Source organism: Pithys albifrons, chromosome 5 (assembly GCF_047495875.1).
Source record: "Pithys albifrons albifrons isolate INPA30051 chromosome 5, PitAlb_v1, whole genome shotgun sequence".
In the NCBI taxonomy this organism is placed as follows: Eukaryota; Metazoa; Chordata; class Aves; order Passeriformes; family Thamnophilidae; genus Pithys; species Pithys albifrons.
In genome coordinates, this window is record NC_092462.1 from 30581852 (window position 1) to 30607280 (window position 25429).

At 40.2% G+C, this 25429-nt stretch overlaps 1 protein-coding gene across 11 annotated transcripts in view; it reads left to right on the forward strand.

The window, feature by feature from the left end:
• The window catches only part of TRIM2 (tripartite motif containing 2), a 116501-nt gene that overhangs the window by 25545 nt on the left and 65527 nt on the right, over positions 1 to 25429 (forward strand). For 3 of the 11 annotated variants that reach the window (XM_071556115.1, XM_071556113.1, XM_071556118.1), the window contains exons 1-2: positions 673 to 944; positions 1303 to 1609. The exons of 2 other annotated variants lie outside the window; for them this stretch is intronic. The gene's annotated coding sequence lies outside the window, so the exon portion shown is untranslated. Of the gene's footprint in view, positions 1 to 672; positions 945 to 1302; positions 1610 to 18617; positions 18792 to 25429 lie in introns of those variants that run through there. 6 more of the 11 variants (XM_071556119.1, XM_071556110.1, XM_071556120.1 and 3 more) reach the window with 3 other exon arrangements.

The window sequence follows — 25429 nt, forward strand, 5'->3', positions numbered from 1 at the left end:
GCCTTTTCTGCTTCTGCTCCACTGCACACTATGCCTCACTGACTCAAGAAGCTCCTTTCAGGCACTTCCCCGAGTTTTAACATAGCATAATTTCATAATGTAGGGTAAGTGACTTTGAAGCTGATATTTCAGTTTTGAATAGCATAGATGTAAGTGGTATTTGGACTGACATCATTAACTGGGTTCTGGTTGATGGAAGAATAAACACGCAGAATAAAACTCAACTCTGCAGGATGCAGTATTGATTGCTACACTGAGCCATGATGTCAAGTATATGCTTCCCTTCCTCTCTGCTTCCCACAAGTGCTCAATAACAGACCTTGTTTACTGGCATTTACAAATTATTTTGTCTTTGTGACTGATGCAATGACATGTGCCCTTACATTCTCATTAAACTTGTAACACCATCTGGATTTTTTTAATGCTATATTTCTAATGCAGTTTTAAAATAACTATATTTTTGCCCCCCAGACAGATCAGCTTTTATTTTATAATGAGAATTTCAGGGTTAGATTATTTTTAAAAAGAATCTAGGCCATATACATTATGTAAGGTTGCCATAGTAACAGTTTCTCTGAGGGGAAAACTGACTGTCAGTAGTTTCCACAGAAACCACTTCCCGCTGAGCCAGGTGCCTCCAAGGGAAGTGAAGGGAATATAAATGAGAGAGAGAAAAAGACGCACACAGATGTCATATGACCTCTGCGGCATCCCTGCACTGTTGCAAATTCAGCTGAGCATTTCTGGGTTTATTTTTAGTTTGTTGTTTTTGATTGCATGAGTGGCACCTTCCCTTGTCATATAAAGTCTGGCCACCCTTTCCTCACATGGAACTGGTTTTGCAGCTGGAGGTACAGCGATGCTCCGCCTTGGCACTGAACGGACCACATCACATATTAAAGTCCGGTGCTGTAGGAACCACTGCGCATGGGAGAATTTAAATGGTAAAAGAGAATTCCCTCCTTTTTTATTAACTTTTTTTTTTCTAAAAGAAGGCAGTAAAGACAAACAGGTATGGAAATACTCCCTTCCAGAGAGGAGGGAAGCTCAACTAATTTGTCAGTTAGTGGTTTTGGTTTTTGGAGGTAGAAGCATACATTGCTAGGAAAAATGTATTCTGAAAGATTGAGATGTAGGACAGAAAATTAACGCAAGTCCTAGGATTTGTCAGCTGAGGAAAAAAAGGAGAAATTTCTTTAATGTACTTTAATGTCACTGAGGCAAGTATGGATTAACATTTCTGAAATCCTTTTGCACTTTTTTCTTCACAAATAGTGTTGATTTGTTTTATTTTTTTTCAAGGGCAATAAACCCGTGGCTTAGTGCAGCCATAACTACAGATTAACATGCAGGCTACTTCATCTTCATCCTGTCAACTCTCTGCTTCTTTATGGGGAAAGCAGGCTGACATGGTTATTAAATCTGGCAGCTGTGTTGTATGCACATGGGAAGCAACCAGAGCACAGCATATAAAAAATGAGTAGCTTTCAGATAACAGCCTTCGTTTCACTGCTGCAAGACTTGAAAGGCAGCCTAAAAAGCACTTTCTCTTCTTTGTAATCATCACTCGCTGGATCAGTGCGCAAATATCACAAATACAGTTGCAAATGTAAGTATTCCTTGCCTGTGTGGTGCTTTCAGATTGCTAATTAAGGTTTCTACCTCAGTCTTCTGCTTGAAAAAGCAGAGAGATGAAAGCTGAAAACATTCTGACAGGGAAAGCTTCTCTGCAGTATTGTTCTGGCTTTCAGTGGAAGAGCTACTGAGGGAAAGGGATGCATGAAAGCTTTCCAGAACAAGTAGTTTGTAGTTGTGTTGATTTTGGGGATGTCTGCTTGCCATTTTGTCTGTGAGGGGAGAAGTCAAGCTAATGCAGGAGGTACTTATAGAGAGATGTTTTTCTGCTTAGATTAGATAGTATTAGATATACAGCAAAAAAGATACGTCAATAGGCAGCTTGGAAGCTCATAGGAGAGAAATCTTCCCTGGTATTTTTCACCTGGAATATTTTCTTTAAAAATCTGTAAATGCAGACCCGGACTTCTCATTAGGAAAATCGACAGTACCTTATTATCAGAAGCGCAAACAAATAGCCATCATAAGGGGCAACAGTAAGTCTGCATCTGACCCGATAAGAACAATGAACATAGCACGGTGAGCAATGCATGTTTTTCACCAGTCTCACTCTGTCTGTGCATGAAGATGATCTTTATCTGCTATGTGGCATGAAGACAGGATAGTAAGGTGGTTAGCAGGCAGTGGAGTTGAAGGTTTCTCAGTGTTGTGGTGATACTGTAAGGAAGAGAACTGGTATTTGTCAGAGTTTTTTTTGTCTCACAGCACTGAAGAAACAGCATCTTGGTTTTTATTGTCCTTCGTAATTCAAAGCTTCTGTAGTGCAATTGTTGAGTTTATGGCTAGTGAATTCTTACTGTGCTGTGAATGAAATCTGTTTATTGAAAACAGGCTGTGGTCAGTACCAGGTATAAATGTCAGATAATTGCACAAGAAATGCAGGTTGTAGTCTGTTTCTGTTGCTATGTCATGTTTCTGGCTTTATGTACAGGTTTTGTTTTTTGTTGGGGACCACTGCGGTACTGTAGGCTTCTTGTGAGCCATATGAAAATGTCATTTTCATAGTTAACAGGTGACTGCCATTAAGTGACTAAGGAGAGAATATGTGTGTTATGTTGTTTGCTGCAATAAGGGCTAAACTTATTTGTGGTATAATGATAACACTTGATAATTCTGCTATATCACATATATGTTTGATCAATCTGTTGTTTATAAGCTTCTTTCCGGAATACTTCAGTCTCATCTTACATATGTGTATAAATGCCTGTCTTCATTGTAGCGAGTAAAAGGTGATTTTGAAGCTTCTCTTTCCTTCCTCTTGCCTCTGTTTCCCCTTAAAGACAGTTAGAAATTCAGAGCTTCTCTGAAACTTATCTGTGAAAATGGTCATTTTTGATGACAGCTGTGGAGCTAAGCTTCCCAAGCTTGAGTGGCAGCCAGCCAACTGCTGAGACAAGTGGTGACCTTTCAGGACAATGTCTCTCACAAAAATGTCAAAATATTAAAATGGCAAGCATCAAATGCTATGTGCGTGGGGAAGGGTAGTCAGCTGGCAGGCTTTCAGCTGAAGGCAGTTAATCCACTGCTTGATTGGATTCAACATTGGAAGCTACTGCCTGAGTCTCTAAAATATGGAGAAATTATTCATATGTGTCCTAAGTAATTTCAGAAGTTCTTCTGGGAAAATTTGGGATGTGGATAGAAAATTTCAGAGGGTTTTTTATTTAAAATCTGCTCAGAAATTTCCCTGACAGACACCCAGATACCCATTTGGCCTTAAATTTTGCTATTTGCATTGTATACCAGTTTTCGTCCCAAATCTGTTATCCAGAATGCAAATGGTTCCTGATGAAGCCTAAGCAAAGTTCATCAGTGTGCAGCAGGATGCTGAAGTTCTGATAGCATGGGCACTGACTTTTTAGGCATATGCTCACTGAATCCTAAACAGTCCCCTGCAGTTCTTGGTGCTGCAGCCCTGAGCTGAAACCTCATTTGTTATCACACACATTGATGCTTTGTAATTTTCTTTGAGGGCACTGAGATGTGAGCATTCCCATGCTCGCTGGTCTGTCAGATTCTCAGATACCTTTACCCCCTGGTAACAGAACAGTGACATTGTAATAGGCTGCCCTGTTGGTTTCCTCCCTGCTGCATAAATATTTCTGGGTGTGAAACTGCCTGATCCATTACCTTGGTCTGTAGGAAAGCCAGGCAGCTGATCAGGGAACAAACCTGTTCACCTCGTGGTTGACCTCTCTTGGACAATAAGGAGTGTACCAGTGACTGCACTGGACCAGTCTTGTCCAGACAGTTTGCAACTGGTCACAGTTCAAGAGAATTCTCAGTATTTTCAATGCAAAGCACAGGGTGAGCTGCCAACACAGCTAACCCCTGCAAAGTATTCAATGTTCAGATTTAATAGTGCTAAATCCATTGTTACTTATCAAGATGTTGAAAAGGAATATAGTCCTTTCCAGTATTTAGTTACCTTTTCCCTTCCCTTTCAAGATAGGAGTTCTGTGTCCCTCCGTTTTTTTCTTACTACAAGCAAGCAACTTTCTGTAACTGTTTGAGTGTTCACTGCTGCTCACAGAGGAAGTGTGTCCCTCCCCCTCTGTCCTTTAAAACTGGGAACTCTGCATTCCATGACCACCTTCTCTCTACTCTAGTCATAGGCAAGGCTAAGTCTCCATGTTGGTCTTTTCTTTCCAGTTGGTATTCTGTGATCACTCCTCCTTTCTCCTAATTCCCTACAAAGAATTTTGAGGAAAATGAGGTAGGTAAGGACAAATTCTCATAAACATCTTAGGGAAATTTATCCTTCCTCCTTCCTTTCCTTTCTCCCTTCCTCCATTTTCAAATTTCTGTCTGCTTTGACACAAATATTTCTGTGATTTGAGACTTACTAAGATGTAAAAATCTGTTTGGAAGAAAAGTATTATGCTCATTTAGTTGAGGAATAAAAAGGTAACTGGGGTACCAATTAGTGTAACTTACCACAGCACAGACACCTAGACTGAGTTTTGGAGTTTTATCTTCAAACAGCAAACCACATGTTGGTCCAATCTATTTAATTATCCCTGATAAAGAAAAAATAAAATAGGGCTGCTTGCTGTTTTCTGTGGGCTTTGCATGAAGAAAAACATCTGAGAAAAATACCTGCACAGCAGTAATTTATTTTAAATCAAATTATTCAGGACTTGGTTATTTCCACCTGTGCAGTGTCAGATCAGTTCATTAACTTCAGTCATTACACTTGATACAAAATTCTGACTTGTGCCTAGACTGCTTACAAGCTATATTACAAAATCCTCCTTAGCACACACTTACCACCATTCTTGTCTCTTCATCTGCATTCAGAACACAGATGTCAGTAGTATGTTACAACTGAATTGGTTGTCAGGATACCAGAGTTTGCTTAGACATGGCCTTGAAATTGCTTCTAATTAAAATTAGAAAATTACATACATTTACTGTGACCTTGTTTCAAAGCTGTCTTCACTGATTCACTTGGAGTATCTCCCTTAGGCTGTCAGTGTTTAGCTATTAAGTTAATGAAGTTTATTAATTGAAATTAACTCAACTGACCAAAACGTGACTATAATTACAAAATAATTGTGGGCCACCAACAAAGATTCCCCTTAAAATCATTGAGACAGTATGGTCAATTACTAAGTTGATAAGGTTCATGATAAACTTAATTATTAAGGTAATAATATTAATTATTAAGTTTAATGAAGCATGTTTACCTTCGGTTATTTACAGAATCTAAATTTCAGTGTTGATTATCGACATGAAATAGCAGCAGCATGACACCAGACCATCAGACAGCAAATGACACATCATGGGCCACGTGCTACGAGTCTTCATCTGTATTTTCTGCAAGACCAACTTTTCCCATCACTCTGCTCCTTATCCATCTTATGAGTAGATTTCAGGAGTAGTCACACATCTGTCAACATCACCTTTCCTGCTACATTGTGTTTGAATTATATAGTATAAGGTACACTGTAGTTTTTATACCCGTAAACCAGGACTGAATCTGTCACCTGAAATAAGACAACTCTTAGTTTACAAAGCCACATTATAATACACTATTTCATGCTGAATTTATTTCATTTTTTCAGTTTGTACACTCTTCAGATCATTTTTCACAAGGCAAGGCTGTAGCATGTGAATACAAGCTGTAACTTAACTGAGCAGTGTAACCTACATAACTGAACCAAACTCATAATTATTCTTTCTGGAAATGTAAATGGCACAAGCCACTATGATTTCTAATTGCCCTTTTTATTTTGAGGTGATCAGCCTAGTTGTATATGCAGGAATAAAAAACTCTAACGGATCCCAGAGGGCCAAGTTGCAAAGATACAGTACCATGCATTTCCCAGGATTTTTAAATTTCAGTTTGAAACTGCATTTTACAATAATTCTCTTCTTGCATTGACACTGCAACTTGTATCACTTTAATGACCTATTAAAAACTAAATTTATATATATTCTGACAGTGTCACTTGACCCGTCCACAATGCAGTTGAAAGGATCTATATGGATGCAAGCAGACAAACATGAAGGGCTGTTGTACTGACCGAATATCTGTCCTTTTTTTTCATACCAGGGAACAATGAGTAAAAGTCTCAAAGATTATTTGCAAGCATGCAATTAATCATAAATCCAGCTTGATCTGGATGGATACAACAGTAGTTTGTCTATCTGGTTATCTAGTACTTTGAAAGGACTTGGCAAAATTCATTAGTTCAGGAATATTAAAATGGGTGCCTCTTTTTTATGAGACAATAATGTGATTCCCAAATGGATTAGCTAGGAAGTCAAAAGGAAAGCAATTTATCCCCATGGCGGTATGGATTATTGTTAAGAACATTTTAAAATCCTGTCCCATCAGTCATTTATTTCAAAGCATTCTTAAAAGTAATGACCCAATTTTAAAGACAGTAAATCAGAAATAACCAAATCACTGCAGCTTGTTTGTCTTTTAGAAAGATGGGTAGTCTTAATTTAAAGGCTTCAATACTTCTGAGTCTTCTTTACTTATCTAGGGGAGTCATTAAGTTGAATACCTTTTCTTTTCTCCTTCCCCCCTCTCCTTCATTTCAGTGGAAATTCACTCACACAAGTGGCTTTTTCAAAAACTGGGGGAGTTTGCAATCTGATACTGAGCTACTTCTGTTGAATGCTTTGTAATGAGCGAGTCTCCACTATTCTTTGGAAACAGGTTCACTGAAATTAGTGCCTTTGGCTCTGCAGAGAAGTTCCTGCTCAGCGTCAGGGCTGGGTTTTTGAAAGGGAAGGTTGACATCAACTCCCTTGATGTTCTGAGTGTTGCCCTACTGGCATACCTGAATCCATAGGTTGCTATATCTGTGATAACAGCATGTGTAGTATGCAGGTTTTAAATTAGTCATTAGTTAATGCTGAGACACTAGGAAATTGCTGGGTAAAAGTAAAGCAGTGAGGCTGAAAATTGATTAAAGTAGTAGATAACTAAAACCCAAATTATTTTAGCATGTTTGGAGTTTCCAGGACAATATACTTTTTAACCTTCAGCCAAGACACAGCCACCTACAGGTGAATGTAACTCACACTGCATATTCTCATGGCAAAATTTTACTTCAAATGGGCTTCCAACCACCAGTGTTCCTACCCGGTGGAACAGACAAAGTGCTCTTTTTTCCTATAAAATTAAAATTTGTCCTTTAAAATAAGAAATGGAGAATTTGTTCAGCTTTTCTTTTGTTTTTGAGAAGTTAAGAATTTTGAGAATTTTTATAGTTAACAGGGTGAAGCTTGTAACAGTATAGTGCTTATAATGAACACCATGCTATGACATCAAAGGTCTTCTATAAATCATTAATTATTGATGAGAAAAGAAATCATTATTTTCACTGTAATTATGAGGAGACATGTGATGGTTTGCTTTGGTTCTGACCTTGATTGTCCATGAACTAAAATAATACTTGCGGATAATTCCTTTTTTTCTATAAATGTTTATTTCTTGATCAGCATCACAGAGTGTAGATAAGGGAGGACCACCATGTAAAACACTTCTATTTCTCGGGAAGTGTGAGTTTATCCTTTTGGGGCAACAAAAGGCCACATCATTGGCTTAGGGTGGTGCTTTAAAAAAATATTCTGTCCTTACTATGTTTTCTGAAAGGTTTTCCTTTGTTTTACTCTTGAAGATGTGAGGGCAGATAGACACAAAGAGGACCTCATCTGATTGCAAGTGCTGTGGAGAGCAAAATGAAGACAGTTCTTTGGTACTCCCTGGTCCTCAGCCACGTAGCCCTAGGAGAAATCAGAGCTGCTGTTATGCAACATCTGATTTATGGAGCTGGGAAAAAATAGCTTAGATCCTTCAGTGGCAGTGAACCCACTCTACTCTGACCCTGTCATCTGGAAAGCCTTTTTCTGTAAATGTGGTTTGGGTTTGTCAAAGCAACAAGTGGCACAACATCACTATGTCATGTTCTGAGCTTCCAGTGAACTATTTAAATAAAGGTGTTTATAAAAGAGTGCAAGAGAGCCCTTCAGCTGATTGCTTTAATCAGGTATGGGGATTGAAAGTAGGTGTAGGGCTGCCTATCACACTGGCAGTGCAATTCTCTATGTCAGTGGATTGCTGTCTCTTCACAAGACTATTTGTCAATGGGTATGTGTACAAAGAAGTCCATAGTAGTTTGTTTATCTACTGATTTAGAACAGATGCTCAAATAGCACAATTTTCATGAAGGAGGGATTGACAAAGAGTGCAGCTGGGGCGAGGATGGTACAAGAAACTCCATCCATCATTTTCTGAAAAGCACAATGAATAGCTTAATTGTTGCTACTAACAATTGTTGGGCATTTTATTTGCTATAGCCAAAGTATTATCCCACAGAGAGCCAACTTGGAAAAATACAATGACAGGGGAGTCTTCTTTTCTTGTTCACTTGGCTTCATTCACTGAACAGATTCCACTGGCTCTCTCTGGAGCAAGACCTTCCACTATTGCTCACCTGCAAAGCACACTCCTTGACCACCATGAGGTCTTGAGTTGGCTAATACAGTTGTAATTAGGGAAGGAACACCCCTGACAGTGAGGAAATAGAGTTAGCACAATATGCAATAAAAAGAACAGTATTTCATATTGGGTTATTTTTTAAAGCAATGTGTCTTCTGGGAGAGCTGCCCATGGGAATATTTCTCCTCATACCAGAGAGTTTCCTTCAGTGCCTTGTGAACTTAAACTGCCCTCTTTCACTGAACTGGGTTTGTTTTGTCTTGTTTAATATCTTCCACTGCTGCAAAACTGATATTTAAGGTATGCTATACAAACACCAGGAAAGTACAGATAGCAAGATGCCTGTATCACATTAAAAATTTGTCTCCCAAGTGAGTATGGATCAGGACACAGTGAGGTTCATCTACATATTCATGTGATGTTTAAAAATTCATTTTCTGGAGTAAAGCCTCTTCCTATTGTTTACTGCTCAGGTTCCTAATGCAAAGCAGAGGATTTTAGTGGTTGTCAGATAAAGACACCTGAATTTTTGTCATGCAAAGCAACGTGATTTTTCTAGTCTTGCTGTCAGGAAGAACTCACTGATTCTGACTGATTATTTTTTTAAAGAGGCAAACATCTAGCATGAAAAATTTAACCCTAGCCACTAAAAACTGTCAATCTATTACCTGCTGAAGCAGGGTCACTTAATGAAGACATACAAAATTACCATGCTTACAGATCATACTATCAAACGCACTAAAAATGCACAGTTGACAACAAGATGCTGCTTTGGGCAAATATAGCATTCAGTACCTCTATGTTGCAAGGAGGTTCCTAAGTATAGCTATAACAAGATTTCTTACAAAAAAACCCCTAAATGGTATTTTATTCTGTTGAGGATGGTATTAAATACCTCTGTAGGTTCTGCCCCTTCCAAAAAGTGATATTGGAACTTGCTGTAGAGTCTGAGATTACTGTGGATGAGGAAGGAACTGAAAGGCAAAAAGACTGGACCATCTTCAGTTTCATTTTTTGAAATGCTACCAGGAAAATATAACTTCTTACCTCATTCACAAGTTAAATAGTGTTTTGAATCTGCAGAATATTTCCTTTTCAGAGTGCCTGTGTCCTGTTACTCTGTATTGTGGCCATTGATGCTCTTGAATCCTCTGGAGTATCAAGGGGTTCACATGGGTTTTGTTTTCAGCATCGTCATATCCAGGGATGCCAGTGGGATGAACTACACGATAAGCTTCCTTTCTGGCTGACTTGTGCTTTTTTGCTCTTTACCCTGTCCTTAAAATGACCAAGAAACGCAGCTTTAGAGTAACTACTTTAATCCAATCAATTGCTGAATTTTAGCAATTATATTGCAGTTATCACTGCCTCCTTCTGTGAGGTCTCGTTCAGCTTGAACTTGAGTCAGAAAGCAACCAAGAGCAAACAACAATCCTTTAAATGTGTCACATTGCTGACCTTGACGAATATGCAGAAAAGCACAAGTAAATGCACACAGATTTTCGAGGCCTGCTGTTCATCCAAACACTGAGTACTATGCAATATTTCCTCACACCGATTTTTTTCCTTGCATGCAAATAGAATCACAGTGTGTGAGCTATAATGTAATCCATGTTGTAGCCTGGGTCAACACAAAGGTCCTGGTAGAGCAGCTGTGACTGTTTTAACAGAATCAGAGGGCATTGCTCAAGGAATGAAACAGAATATTCATTACTTTTAGAGCAATAAGAATGAATGCTTGAAGAAGTGGCTTTTTTTTTAATAAGTGGTTGTTAAATAGAACAAAAAGGAGACCGAGATGGAACTGATTTCATGTTGCTGTAAAAATACCATAGTGATGCTGGATCCAGGTTATAGAGATTATAATTTTATTTCATGTTGCATGTATCTTCAGAAAACACTTCCTAATTTAGATAGCAATGGTATTGCTTTTGCATATACATTTATATTTATTTATTTGCCTGAGATAGAATAGGCAATATCTCCAAGGTTCTTTGGTGGCTAGGTAATGTTTCAAAAGACTTCAAGTTCCTTCTCTCCAGTTAACATTTGCCAGAAACCTATATTGATGTTTTTGTTTTCAAATAAAAATATGTAATTTAGTTGATTTTAGACTTACATTGAATAAATAAACGCCATGTTTAATTCTTAGTTATGTCCTTGGTACTTTTCCATTAATTACCAGTATGTTTTTATGTAGATTTCTCCCTGTAACTTGCAGTTGCTGTGTAAACATACAGTCTCATACAAATACTTTCTCATAACAAAATTTCTGAAACATTTTAGCATTCCATGAATTCCATTTCTCTTCAAATCAGTGAGACCATATGGAACCGAACTCCATTCTTTGGTATGCATGTTTCATAGGTGTGCTTGAATTTTATAGACCGTACAGAAATTTGTGGTAGGTACTTTCACTCTGAAGTGAGCCATTTGTCTATAGACTTCTTTGTTGTTCTGGCCTTTAATAAGAACCTTTGTATGCTCAGTCTGCTGATGTTGTCTGTTATCCATTTCACTCAGGTTCTTATTTGTGTGACTGACTCAGGAATTACTTGGGATTGTTTCAACCCCCAGTTCAGTTTTCTTAGCCTGCTATAAAATGGCATGACATAATTAAATCCAGATGTAGGGGTGGTTTGGTTCTGATTACATGACAGGTTTAGCCATATGCTGCTTGGATTAGGGGGATTTCTATATTTCGAGTTCTCCTGTATGGCTAACGTTTGCAGTATCTTTTAACGTTAAGGTCTTCTTTCCCTCTCCTACTGCTCAGAATACATTTATAACAGAGCTTTGCTTGAGAACTATCATGTCCCTGTTTTTATAGGAGGACAGGTAATCCTTAGGAACTTGACTAATGAACACCTGGTACTCATCAAAATTCCCCCTCAGTAGCCTGATATATGAGGATACCGAAAACTTGGACTGTTGTGTTTGCTTGCAGGCTCCTATCAGTACACACTAAGATCTTTTAAAGGCATTTCTTTATCTAAGTGAATGATCCTGACCTTTGTGATGCCTCTGCAGTTTCAAGCATTTCAATTATTTAAGTGTTTCCACATGCTAGGTAACTAGCACACTTTCTCTAGGCTTGCCAGGTAGAAAGGGTATGCAGAAGTGAGTTGGGTATAGCATTTTTCTTGGTATTCCACTCCCTCCAATTCAGCAAGTGCAAGTAGGCATAAAATGTGTGGGTAGTCTTATTCAAGGAGAGGTAAACTCCTGATCCACACTGTGAGAGGGGAGAGACAAGTCACATCTGCACCATTAGGCTCAGACCACTCTGGCCATTATTGAAGGGGGGGTGTATGTGTGAAGGGAGTTAATTCCTTTTAGTTCCTGGATAAATGCATGGCTGACCTCATTGATGTGACAGCGAAATCAGCGGGAGTTCTCATATGCTTGGCAGGAAGGCACGTATTAAAGTGCTTTCTTTGAACCAAGGTCACTGCATTGCTAATCTGAGCATTTTTCCTGTGATGGGCAAATACCTCTTGGTCTCTGAGCACCCTTTGCTCTTGCTGATGCAGAGGTTTGGTTCTGTGCCAAGGAAGCAAGTGGGATATTTACTGCAGAGTTCAAGATGAATAGGGTTGCTAATGGGAGCAGGAGCCATGGCTATCTTGAGGGCAATCTTCTAATTAATTATCTGTTTGTTGTGTAACAGCAAGGTCTTTGCAAAAGACTTCTTTTGAATATCTCCCTTGAGTTCTTCTGGATGAGCAAGAACATCTCAGCCCGCAGAGAAGGGCAAAGAACTGGAGAGGTGTTGTTTTCTTTTCCTTGTGAGCAAACTCACATTGCAAAGGACATACCTAATAAGGAATTTGTCCGTTCCAAAGATACCACTGGAAATGTTTATACTGTTACATAGAAGAGCATTCCTTGGAGACAAGTCATTATGTAATTAGAAATTAGGGTGGATGTATGTGCTGGTGTCTGTGCCTCTTTTTTGGCTCTTTTTGTCAGAGGACCTGACACTCTGAATGTAGGTTTGCTATAAAACCAAAACATTTGTCCTTCTGAAATATTTTTGTGGACTCTGAAGTTTATCAGAGCCAAAGGGTGATTCAGCACTGTTTGAAAAATCCCTCTAGAAGTGCATGAATCACTCCTAAACAGCAGTGGAATTTAAATGTCTCTAGATTCATTCACAGAATTTAATAGATAAATGCCTGTAGTGTAGTATAGCAAAGCTCAAAGTAGTTTATAACCAGTTTGGAGACAGAAGCCAGTTATTGGCAGCATGGTGCCCAAGACAGGCTGATTTGCTTTGCTTATTGTCTGGATAGGTTTACTGTGTTCTACAACCTCAAAGTCAGCCTTTGGCCACGGTGCATGTATTTTCAGAGGTGCATCTCCTTTTATTAGTGTATTTGTGTTATCTTTGGAATGAGTGACCTTGGAGCTGGTAGGAAATTTTAAACAAAACTTACCCTGCTGAAGTAGTTATCCTGTTTATCGGCTTTCAACTGATGTATTTCTTAAGTCAATAATAAAAATAGTAACAGTTTCTATGTCTGAAATGTATTCAGAGAGAGCTTCAAAGCACTGTGAATGTATCCACACAGAACTTCTGTGAAATAGGTAAGACATAATATTACCACTTTACAGAGGGATATAAAAAATGAAATCTCTACTGCAGATTTAACTAGAACACCAGTGATAGTCAAACATGACAGCTGCTGATGTACATCAGCTATATAACCCCTGTTGTCTTTCCCCTCAGCTTCTAATGCTGTAATTGTATTTTTTGTTACAGTTACAATTTCATAGTAGTACTCTGCTGTTTTTCCACTCCCATAAAGTAGAGATATAAGTCTCTGTGTGCAGTGTGCGTTATTTACACTATTAAGTTCCGGCGGTTATCTCTGTTTGATCTGATCCTCCGTGTAGTATTACTGATGAGGTTGAAGGAACCATGGCAAGCCTTGAAGAGAGGCAGATTCTAGATAGGAAGCTGGCACATTAGAGGGAGATTCCAGCAATTGTTCAGCAGTGCAGGAAGGAGTGGTTGTAACCCTGACCTTTCTGTGCAGAGAGCCATGAAGAAAGAGGTGCTGACAGCAGTTGTTTCACTTAAGCCATTTGAGTGCAGGGGTAGTTCCTAGAAGTATATGTGGCCTCTAGGGGTTAGACACATCCCCAGAGTATTTTCTGGCACTTGCTAGACCTCAGGAGGCACCACCAAAGGGTTAAATAGTTCCACAGTGTGTTGCTGGCTCTCTAATTAGGAAATGGTCCAAGAGCTCAAAGTCCAAAATGCTCATGGTCTGAGCTGAGACTAAGCCCAAGTTCCCATTGATTGCAGCCTCATATGTTAGTGTGCTGCATCTGCACATGATCTCTTCCTCCTGCCATTTTTGACATTAGTTTTCCTTTTTAATCAGAGAATGAAACAATTCATCTACAGAGTTTCACTTCTTTTGCCACTATCTAAAGTCTTGCATTGCTTTAGTTTGTGTATTTCTGGGAATAATTTGTGACCCATTTTATAACTGAAAGCAGGCCAGTAAAACATGACGAAAAATCTTCTCACTTTGCTACATTCGCAGCATCTGTGGCTACTGCTGGAGAAGCAGGACAGGTCTACTCCCAGCAGCAGAATAGATATGAACTGATCAGGCTGAGCCTTAGGGGACCTGAGTTCCTTGTTGGCCCCCAAAAGCAGACACAAAGGACAGGCAAAATGGTATCCAGCTGAACTTGTGTTTTGAGAAGAAAAGGCAGAGTGAGGTTTGGCTGAGGCCACAAAACGAGAAAAGTAAAAAAACAGTTTTTGCAAGCAAACAACAAATAGTAGAATCCAGATATATGGATGGCAATATGAAAGGGGAAAGTCAAAATGTTACCAATGAAGCCTATGATGTAGGAAGCTGGCAAAGTTCTGCTGAATCATATTATAGAATATGCTGAGTTGGAAGGGACCCACCAGGACCATCAGCTCCTAGCCCTACAAAGGTCACCCCAAGAATCACACCATGTGCCTGAGAGCATTATCCAAATGCTTCTTGAACTCAGACAGGCTTGGTCTGAGTGACAGTGCTGTGACCACTTCCCCAAGGAGTCTATTCAGTACCCTCAGCCGCTCCTCATTCAGCTTCCCCTCAAGGCCCTTCGCCACATTCATTGCCCTCCTTTCAACACTTCCTAAGAGCGGAATATCTTTCTTATACTGCAGTGCCCAAAACTGCACACAATATTCCAGGTGAGGCCGCCCCAGTGCAGAGCAGAGCGGGACAATCCCCCTCCCTTGCCTGGCTGGCGATGCTGTGCCTGATGCCCCCTAGACACGGCTGGCCCTCCTGGCTGCCAGGGCACTGCTGACTCTCATTCAGCTTGCATTGACCAGGACCCCCAGGTCCCTTTCCATGGCACTGCTTTCCAGCATCTCATTCCCCAGTCTGTACAAACATCCAGGGCTGCCCCATCCCACATGCAGAATCTGGCACTTGCCCTTGTTGAACTTCATATGGTTGGTGTTTGCCAATCTCTCTTATTTGTCAAAATCTCTCTGCAGGGCCTCTCTGCCCTGGAGGGAGTTAGCAGCTACTCTCAGTTTAGTGTTACCAGGAAATTTACTTACTATTCCTTTGAGTCCTGCATCCAAGTTGTTAATGAAGATGTTGAAAAGAACTCAAATATTTTAGTTTCAGATGCAGAAAACTTAAATGTTTCCTTTTCTTTTGCCCGTCATAATCTTTCTTCTATCCAATTTTTTCCCTAGGAAAAAAAATTATTACTATGTTTCCAGAAACTTGCATTTTAATAAAATAAAACTATACCTTCCTTTAGAAAATACATTTCAATAAAACATTTTAGTTCTTGCTTGGAATCAAGCAAAGGATTACAGGAGCTTTTGAGACCATGTGTTTAAGAAAGGCATGGGTTTGGGGGTCCTAGCTTTAAGTTTTACCCCAGAACAGATAGTAGCTTCTGGGGATGACAGCCAGTTTTTTTGCTTATGAAAAAGGTGGTGACTCTGGTCTCCACCTTTTTTCCTCTCCTTCTTCAGCCCCATGTATTTACTTAGCATGGCAGGGAGATGAGTCAGATCATTAACGTTTCTAAAAAACATCCAGCAAGACAAATTCAGTCTGTGAGCTTTCACACCATTCCAGGAACATGTATGAGAAAGGGGCACTCCTGTGCAGCTGGGAATGGCAATGAAGAAGAGTGGGGAGGATGACCTCTTTGCTAAAAGTAGGTTGTTAAATCAGCTTGGCTATCACACTTAGCTGGTGCCTGGGTTGGTATCATTGGCAGCGCTGGTAACAATTTTCCTGCATCATACAAAGATTAAGGACAAAGAGCCAGCTTCATCCTTGGCATAATTCTTTCAGTAGAGTTGCAGGAGTTGTACTCAGGGTGACTTTGTCTAACGTGTGCCTTTTCAACATAGTCCACTAAATCGGCTCTCTCTTTTATTTCTTTCTTTGTGGCTACACTGAATTAGCATCTTAAATAAATTGCCATGAGAATCAGAGATGCAATAGCCAGCTTGCTTTCTCTTGTGCATCTACAAACAGTCTTTTCATGGCAGTCTTTTCACAATCTCATGTACAGTGTTTGGACACTTAATCCATATCCATCAAGGGCTTTTCATGCCTATCCTGTTCTGTAAAAAATCTAACAGTGTAAGTTGCATAACATACGATACATGGTTGATCGTAGAACATTTCTAGCACATGTAATTCATATACAGGGATGAAACATCCCTCCTTCTGGAGTGATTTCTTGCCTATTTATTGTTTCTCACTCTTATACTGATATGTTATTTCTATATTTTATGACAAGTGGATTGTAGAAAAGAAAGAAGAGTAGGTAACTTGATGAAGCAGGGAATTCTCTTCATAGAGGACAAGGTGAGAAAAGAGAGCTTTATAGGAAGAGAGAAAGCCGAAAAGACAGGCCTTGTGATGAAGAGAGCTGTGGGAATGAAACAATAAGAAAGAAGAAACGCTGAAAAGTCCTTGAAGCTCAGGACAAGAAAGCATGGCTTTCATAGGGGTGTAGGCAATGTGGCTGTGGTATGGAACAAAAGATGACCTCAATTGCTGAATTCTTTTTGTGGAAAACAATGCAGGTGCATTGGGAACAAGATCCAGGCTCACTAATCAAAATAATCAAATACTGTGATCACACGAGGGATCTTGGCAGATTTGCATGTTAGAAGTATTAGAAAAGAGCTCTGGTAAAATATTGTTGTTAGTGTGGGTAGCACAGTTAACTAAGTAGGAAATCTGGGCAGAAGTAAAGGCAGAGTGGGTTATATACTTCTGTGACAGTGATGGAGCTGTGCAATTGCATCAGAATCTCAGATATCATTGAAGAACATGCCTAGTATGTCTCGCTGTGAAGAGAAACTTGCAAACGTGACCCCAGTACATTGTGATGCAGTACTATGTGCCAGAATTCTCCCGCAGCCTGTCAGCAGAAGCCCGAGAGCTGCGATGTGCCTTCCCATCTGAACGAGGTGCTAACTCCAGCATCTGCTTCTGCAGGGTGTTCAGCTCCATTACCACAGGAGGAGAGAAATTACTTGTGCCAAGACTATGCAGTAATGAATGTGGTGTGATTGCACTGCTTTAATTTGACCCCAGAAGAGGATCTTAAAGTTAAGAGCTGTCAAGGCATTTAATACAATATGCCTAAAACACAGGGTGAAATGTGGGACTGGAGAAAAACACGAAGCTGAAAAATAAAAATGGATGCTTGTAAATCACTGACATAAAGTGGTACAGGAGCCTGCACAGGCAAATAATAAAAACTGGATAGACTCTAACAAGAAGAAGGATGCCTTTGGGAGTGTGACAGAGAAAGGGGTAAATGCTGAGAGAGAATTAATCAGAAAGGTCAGAGAAAAAAACAGTGAAAGTCAAAAAGATGGTATGGTTTTTAAGAAGGATTTTAGTTATTTCCAAAGGAAGAAAGAGCTCAAAGAGCCTGAAGCTTGAAGCACAAAGCATGATATTTTTGCAGGGACTTATTATAAAACACTTGATGAGAGCAATTTTGGTGGCAGACAAACCTCACAGCCAAACTAGAGACATAAAGTAGGACAGAGCTGGGATGAAATGGGATCAGCAGCTGTAAGCAGGGTATTCAATTAACTAGGAACAATTCAGTTCAAACAAAGTAGAGAGGAACTTGGGGAGACAGGTGGGATCATAGATGGCTGAGACAAGATCAGAAGGAGCTTATATTTCAGGGAGTATTCACTCCATGCAAATACCTCTTTTGTCTCTGTGTTAAGATCAGTAAATTGACAGAGAAGTATTTTCTTCTGTGCTCCATTACCTTTCCTTGAATGATGTGGGGGACAGTCAGGGGGCCACGGTGTAGTGCTGAAGAGAGGGGAGGCTCAACTTCTGCACTTTTCATAGCTGTAAGTTGCTAAATCAGCTTGGTTGTCTCACAGAACCTTACCCTAAGGTGCCTCTGTTGTGACTCTGCTCGTTCGGGGAGATCAGGACTGAAAGAACAAGCAGTTAAGATGGAGGTGAAGAGAAACAGTCATAGGAGGATCAATAAAGGTTGGGGGGTCAGGTCAAGAAGGTCAGGGTAAGACATTTGTGACAGAGAAGTGAGAAATGCCATTTTCAGCAAATGAAGCATGGCAGGAAGGATGAGAATAAGAAAAAGAGTGGACAGAAATAAAATCAGAGCCTTTCCAAGTGAAACTTCTTTACAGTGAATATGAGCTAAACAGGGTTTTTTGTTAGTTTATTCATATGTTTGATTGACCTAAAATGCATTGGAGATGCCTGTGGGCTCTCTAAAAGAGTTTGTATGAATATGCAGCAGATACATGCTTTTCCTGCAGTGACCTACTGATTAATTTTTTTTCCTTCCACCTTAAGCCTTTTAATGCCTAGCAGTAAACCGTCAAGCACTAGCCCTTCCCAGTCAGTCCCCTTGTTCCTCCACTTAATAATGAAATGCAATATCTTAAACACCCAGAATGCGAAGGAGCTAATCATTGGCTCGCATTGTGGCTGGCAGGGCAGGCCCGCCTCTTTGGCTTGTGCTGACAAGCTGTTTATGTTTGTGCAAGGCCACCCTTTAACTCAGCCGCCCGATGGCCGTAATGGGACCAACTGTCTGAATGCTGCAGGAAGCTAAATCTTGTGATCGGAGGCACAGCGAAATTCAGCCTCTCATACTCCTGCGTGGACTCTATGGAACACTAGTAAGTAGCCTTCTGTCTTCCGGCTTTTCTCGTAAGACTAAGGGCATGTTTTAGCAAGGCAGGTAGGTGCTGTCATTCAGAGAGGCAGCTATTAAAGTGTTTTCCTCTGTCTAGAGTAAAAGGGCAGCTACTTTGTATGCAGTGTCATGACTACAAGCAGCACACGATTTCAATCGCAAATGAGACGTTCTTGGGAGGCAAAAGGGAGGAAGTTCACAGGAATGCAACCCATTGAAACTTACTAGGGTTTTATTAATATGTATATATTACTTCATTTAATCTGCATATAGTTCTTATTTTTAGCTTCATTTCCAGTATTTGATCATCCAGTCGTATTTCAAACAGCAGCAGTTTTTGCAAGGTTATGAGTAACATGGTTTGGAAAAATGTGAAATGGCTAGAAATTAGATATTATAAAATGAATACTTCACAAAATGCTGATATGTGTTGTCATATTCAAAGACACACGCCTAGCAGCATAAAAGCAAAGTCATGCTCAGAGATTTCAGTCCTCTTTGTTGACTGCTACTTGGAAATGTTCACAACTCCGCAGAGCAAAAGAATGCAGAGATGGAACGAGCTTGTCTTCTTGCATCTTTAATATGCTCTTTCTAAATTTCAGAATTTGAAATAAAATATTACCTGTTTGGCCAGTATTCTTCAACTTAGTCCTGCTTTGCATATATTGATGGACTTTTTAGATTTTCTCTTTTACCATTTACACCAGCAAAGAAAATCTTAATGTCCCTGTCAGAGCTGGCCACCACACAGAATCTCAGAACTAGTCTGTCCCTGAAGTTTTGGCAAGTCTGTGTCCAGGTTTCATGTGATAAGTGAGGTTTAGAGTATGAGTTCAAGATACCTGGGGGGAAAAAAGTAGCGGTCACTGTAAACAAGCATGTTCATTATTCCTCTTTTTAAAACCACAGGACAGTAAGTTTCAATTAGATCTTCATTAGCCTTGAGTCATGTAAAAAAAAAAATAAACAAGGAAATATGGAGCAAAGTGTGATGCCATGTTCCTTTCAGCTTGTTTAACTCGTCCCCTATGGATGTACCCAATAGGAGGATGACCCATAGGAGCACATGCTGTGCTGCCAGTGTTTTGGGGCTGTGCACAGTTTCTGCAGACAGCCCTGATGCAATCTGCAGACCTTTGGCTCAACTGTCCTACTCATCTGTAGGATCTTAAGGGCCACATCATTCAATGAGTCATGAATTGCAGAGGGCCAGTCAAGCAATATTATGTGTGGGAAGCAGTGGCTAAGAGACAGCTAGACAAAAACTTTTGAATAACATTGGTCAAATTATGGGCAGCTATTGTACTTGTACATTTTAATGATGGGTCTTGATGCTGATGGTGGTTGTTCAGCTCTGAGACTGAGCCTCCTGTACAGTAATACAGTGCACGTGTGGTAGTGTATGAACTAAAGCTAATTACAACAGTAAGCTGCATCTGTGCCAGGCTGTGAACACGAGCCAGAGTGTTTCAGTCAGTCACTCTCTAAGTAGCAGATAGATACTAATCCTTAATTAGTAAAGATGGAGATGAAATTATTTTTTGTCTATAGATTAAGAAAGCAGAATGTCAGTACTTAAGTAACAGTGAAAGCCATGAGATACACATCAGGCATAAATACACCCCTAGGAGTTTTTTGTTGTGCTTTCTCAGTACATAGTTAGGAGTAATCAATATGCTTACCACATTGTCTTTCTCTTGACTAGAGAAAAAACTCCCTTGTGCATCAGGAGCTCAGCACAACATGGTTGGCTCTCTAGGGGCAGACTGCCTGTTTGATTTGCATCAGGGTAAACAGGCAGAAGATTAAAATTGATTTTTTTCCTCACAGAGGGATAATTTTGAAGATGTATTCACAGGGCTTGCTAAAAGAAGGTGCTGAATCAACATCCTTCATTAAAAACAAACTGCTCTAAACTGTATAAGCTATAATTGCACTTTTTGATTCTGAGATGGTAGGCAGTTTGTGAGAACAAAATTATTTTCTAATACTCATTAAGAGACCATTCAGACAGCCTGGGAAGAAGATAAGTACATTGTCCTCAATCTACAAAAGAAGAAAATTAAATCTGCAAAAAAGCTGGACATAGAACTAAGATCTGCTTCCAGGGCTGTGTTTTTACTTTAATTCATTCTCTTCCTCTGGCTCTGTAGTTGCACTGTATGTTGACTGTGGGATCATTTGCCAACATTTTCCTGTGGCTGAGGAAAATGCACACTCTGTTGTAATATACCTATTGTTCAGTTGTTCAGCACTTAATGGAAGGTATTAATTTGGGGTTGACTGAAACCCTGACCAGTATTTCACAAATATACTTATGGTTACCACATTACTAGGTCTACTAGATTTCCCCTTTGTTGCCCTTGAGAATGTCAGACCAGCTCCCAAAATGTATCAATTGCTTGGGAAAGAACACCTCTACATTAATAAGAGTTTTGAGTTATGGGAGCTGTAATTCATGACAGTGGGCATTTGAATTTTTAGTGAAAGCAGAAGGCTTCAAGGATACTTTTCATTCCAGGATTTTAGATTATTACAGGTGTTCTGCTGATGTGTCCTATACACTTGACACACATCAGTTAAGGTTATGATAAGGGAGAGCCCTGTGAGTGAAATACCATGTGCCCCCTTCCCATCAGCTGTTTGAGTCTGACCAGGAAACTGAACTGTCAAATAGCAGGAAAAAGTCTGAGGGTCTGAAGGAAGCATTGGCAGCCTTCTGTCAGGCTTGAATAGAATTCCTTGTAAAATCACTCACTATCAAAAATGGTAAGCATGCAGCCTTTTCTATTAGTGGTACCCAGATCTCACTCATACATTGAGAGCAGAGGGTCTTCTTCTAATATGTGCGTTTTATTTTGGTGGTGGTACTTGCAGAAGGCACTGCACTTAGGAAAGAAAAGGATTGTTAGGCAAGTCAGAGGTGCAAAATTCACACCAGAACAGAGGAAGTTTCTCAACCAGGTCTTTCCACAGGGCCTGTTATGTAGGGTGGCCTGCCTGAAATATAGTGGAAAACTTGGTCCAAGACAATGAAAAGGGATCCCCGTCTACTTCCTTGCCTATGGCAGAGAGTGAGTTGCAGCGGCTGAGTGGTCTTAAGGTCTGTACTGCCTTAAATCACCTGTATGTACCAGTGTCCACTGGGTTCTCTGACTTCTTTCCCTCCTGTCTGTGATAAGCCTGGCCTCCCTGCTGGCCAGCAGTGCTGAGAGAAAGCAGCATCAGTGGCATTCAGGCTGTGCTCTGCTCTGATGCTGGGAAAGTATTCCCTTGGAGTCCATAGGCAAGCCCTAAACTTCCTTCTTACTGGAATCACTGGCTTACAGAAGAGGCTCTGTGCACTGCTGCTTTGCTTTGGTAGCACATGAAAGGCACAGTCTTGAAAACTACCTTGTTTTAGGTTACATACAAGACTGGTAAAGTATTAGCTGCAGCCTCCAGATGGCCCACCCTGATTTCTTTCTCTAGCTCATCTCTCTCAGACCCAGGAAATAAATTGTATCCCAGTATGTGCTCAAGTAGGCAGGAAATATTATAGTTGCCACTGCTCCTTCATCAATGAAGAAGCTTTTAAATATTTCAGTTTCCTTTCTTTTTGCCCGTGTAGCTGCCAAAAGTCTAAGAAAGCAGCAATTTAAGCTCATAGCATAAAATGTCCCTAACTAAGAGGGTAGCTTGCTGTGTTCTGTCCTGGTTGCTGCTGTCTAAAAAAAATTACCACGGCTGTCATCAGCCTTTTCTTCTCATCACTGCTGGTTCACTGCATGTAAAACTGAGAAGCATAGTATCCCTTAAGATTCAAGGATTGAACTGCAGTTTCCTTCATGAAATTAAATCATACTGGGCCTTGCTTTCTTCTTGACAACTTTCTTCTTATGCAGCATTTTCAGCTGACATTTTACCTAATGCTCCCTAAGGTGTGGTGTAACTTAACTGTGAAGTGTTTACATTTGTTACAGTAATATCCTGGCATGGAATTCTGCAGGTCTTATTCTGGCAAAACTCTTGCTATTGGCAATAGGGAGGATGGGTACTTAAGGACTGAAATGGGACTGTGAGAGTTACAATCTTTTCTCATATGTGTTGTTTAATTTCCACTTCTAACTGGCATGCTTAACTTTAGAGTGGTACCTTTGGCCTTCTTTTCTATTAGTTTTTGAATGTGTAAGAGCATGTTGATAGGTTAATATCAACTCCAGCATTGCAGTGGCTGACCTTTCTGCATATTACAGTTTTCATTTACATGTCATCATGAGACCACCTGGCTAAAAGTATCTGCCTCCTTCTCTCCATTTTCCTGTCTCTTTCTCCTGATACCCACTCTTCTCTCTCATTTTGTAATATATGCTTCATACTCATATACAATTTGAGATCCAGAGCTACATCAAAACATTTTCTTGGCTCATACTAATTATGGAAAATGTTATGCTGTCACGCTCCAATACACGGATGGGAAAGTGTGAGCCAGGGCTACTGTGGCTCTGGCTGCAAAACAAGGGATGCAGGAGTGGGAAGAGATTATCATGTGGGTAGAAAAGAGCAGGGGCAGTGTCTTTTATATGCATGCAGGTATGTAGATCAGGAGTTTTTCAATAGAGAAAATCTTGTTTCCCAGCCTCAAGCCTCTCAGATTTTCCCTCTAGCTTTTAGTGTCTCCTAGCCTGAGGCCCCTCATCCAGCCTCCATGATCCAGCCTCCAGCTCATGCCTGTGTAGGGAGGGCATCTAGCTGCTCCATCATCTATACCCTCACCTCAACCACAAAGTTCTCAGCCTCTTTACCCTTCTGCCACAACTCCTTTCCTCCCATCTTATTGCTACCTTTTTTCTCAGGCCTCCCATATCCCATCCTTCTGAACCTGTGTGTTTCATACCCTTTAAGATGCTTGTCCTGCCTGCCTCTCAGTCCTTAAAAGCTTCCCTTGAGCTCTTCACTCCTTGCTGTATTCTCCTCCTGCTGTCTGTCATCCTCACTACAGTCCGGTGTTTGCAGTCAGAGAGACAGGGGCTGTTTGTTCTCCCCGGGAGTCTCAGGTTCTTCTGTGCAAAGGTCTCAACATACCTTGTTTTACCTCTTCTACCTGAAGACAGGAAAGTAGGACAGGTCCAGGAATAACCAGGCACATAGAAGTCATTTGTATGCTGTAACAGTGGATAGCTCCAGGCAAGCTCAGAGAAAGACTAAGCCAAGAAATCTATAAGCATGGATTTTTTCTTTTTTTCTTTTTTTTTTTTTTTTTTTTTTTTTTTTTTTGAGAAAACATAGACCTTTCTATTTATCTTGGCCAGCAAAGTGTCCAGTATTCAGCAAGTATCTTGTGAACCAACCTCAGGGCCAGAGCTGCTTTTGAACTGTTCACTGTGATTCTTCATGTGCTCATTTCTTTGTGTTACCAGTCACATGGTAACATTTCTGATTCTTTGATGAATGATGTTTTCAAACAAAAAGAGGGATTTGGGCACATTACTTTTGGTTCAGAACTTTCCATGAATGCAGACATATGAAAATGTCTTCCATCAGTGTTTCTTGGATACTTGCTTTTGAAAGAAAGCTTACTTAAGTGAGTGAAAGTTTTGAAAAACAGTAATACTGAGACGGAACAATTTTATAGGAGCCAGGGCTGGGGGTTAATTTCTCACAGTAGCAAACTATGATTCAGGGCAATACAGAGCAGAAGTGTGAGCCTGGCACAAACTGAGTGTGTGTCCATATTTAAGGGACAGGGTTGCCACAGAAGAGCAACTTAGATCTTGAAGTAGGATTACAGTCAGAAGGAGCTCACCTGCTGTTTCACAGTATATTTTCATAGGAAGCTTGAGCATTTGCCTTGCAGTTGTCTTTCTTCCCCTGCTCTGGTCCATAATGTCCTATGTGTGTGTCAGCTGCAGCACTTGGCAGACCCCTGTGAGCTAATTCACCTCTCTCAGCTTGCAGAAAATTGATGCATTTTGTCCTGGGGCAGTTCTCTGTTAGGCAGTCAGCTGTATCTGTTCAATGGGGGTTCAACAAGCTCTCAGTGCAAGGTAAGAACTGTGAGTGTGCAGCAACAGGGGAAAAGGAAATCTTTGAAAACAGTCTAATGTTTGTCTTTTGAAATTATGTTCTTCCCGTATTTGACCTTCCCTTATGAAAACACTGTGAAATATACATTACATGCTGTTTGCTGACTTGTTACTTAAAGAATACAAAGTATCCGGCCATTAAGTCTTGTTCTATGGGCTTTGGTGATGGAAAGGGGGATCAATCATTCCAGCACACTTAGAATGGTAAACGCTGTGTATTTCTCCATCACCAGCACTCTCAGAATGAGCTCATGTGCCCCAGGCAAGCCCCAATCCCTGCAGTCACAGATGTTAGTGAGACTTGATGAGAAAAAGTGGCTTAGTGTTATGCTTATTCTCCCATTTCTTCTGGGGACATCCAGGGGCTACTGCAGGACATAGTGAAAACAGCCATGAGGCTTTTCCAACTATGACATCAAGGTTATAATGCATGGTGGTTTTGTCTGAGCTGCTCTTTCTTTCTGTGAAAAAGAAGTGATACATTCTAAAGCAAAATACATACATTATAAAGCAAAATATCAAAAGCACTGAAACAGCCCAATTCTCATCTAAT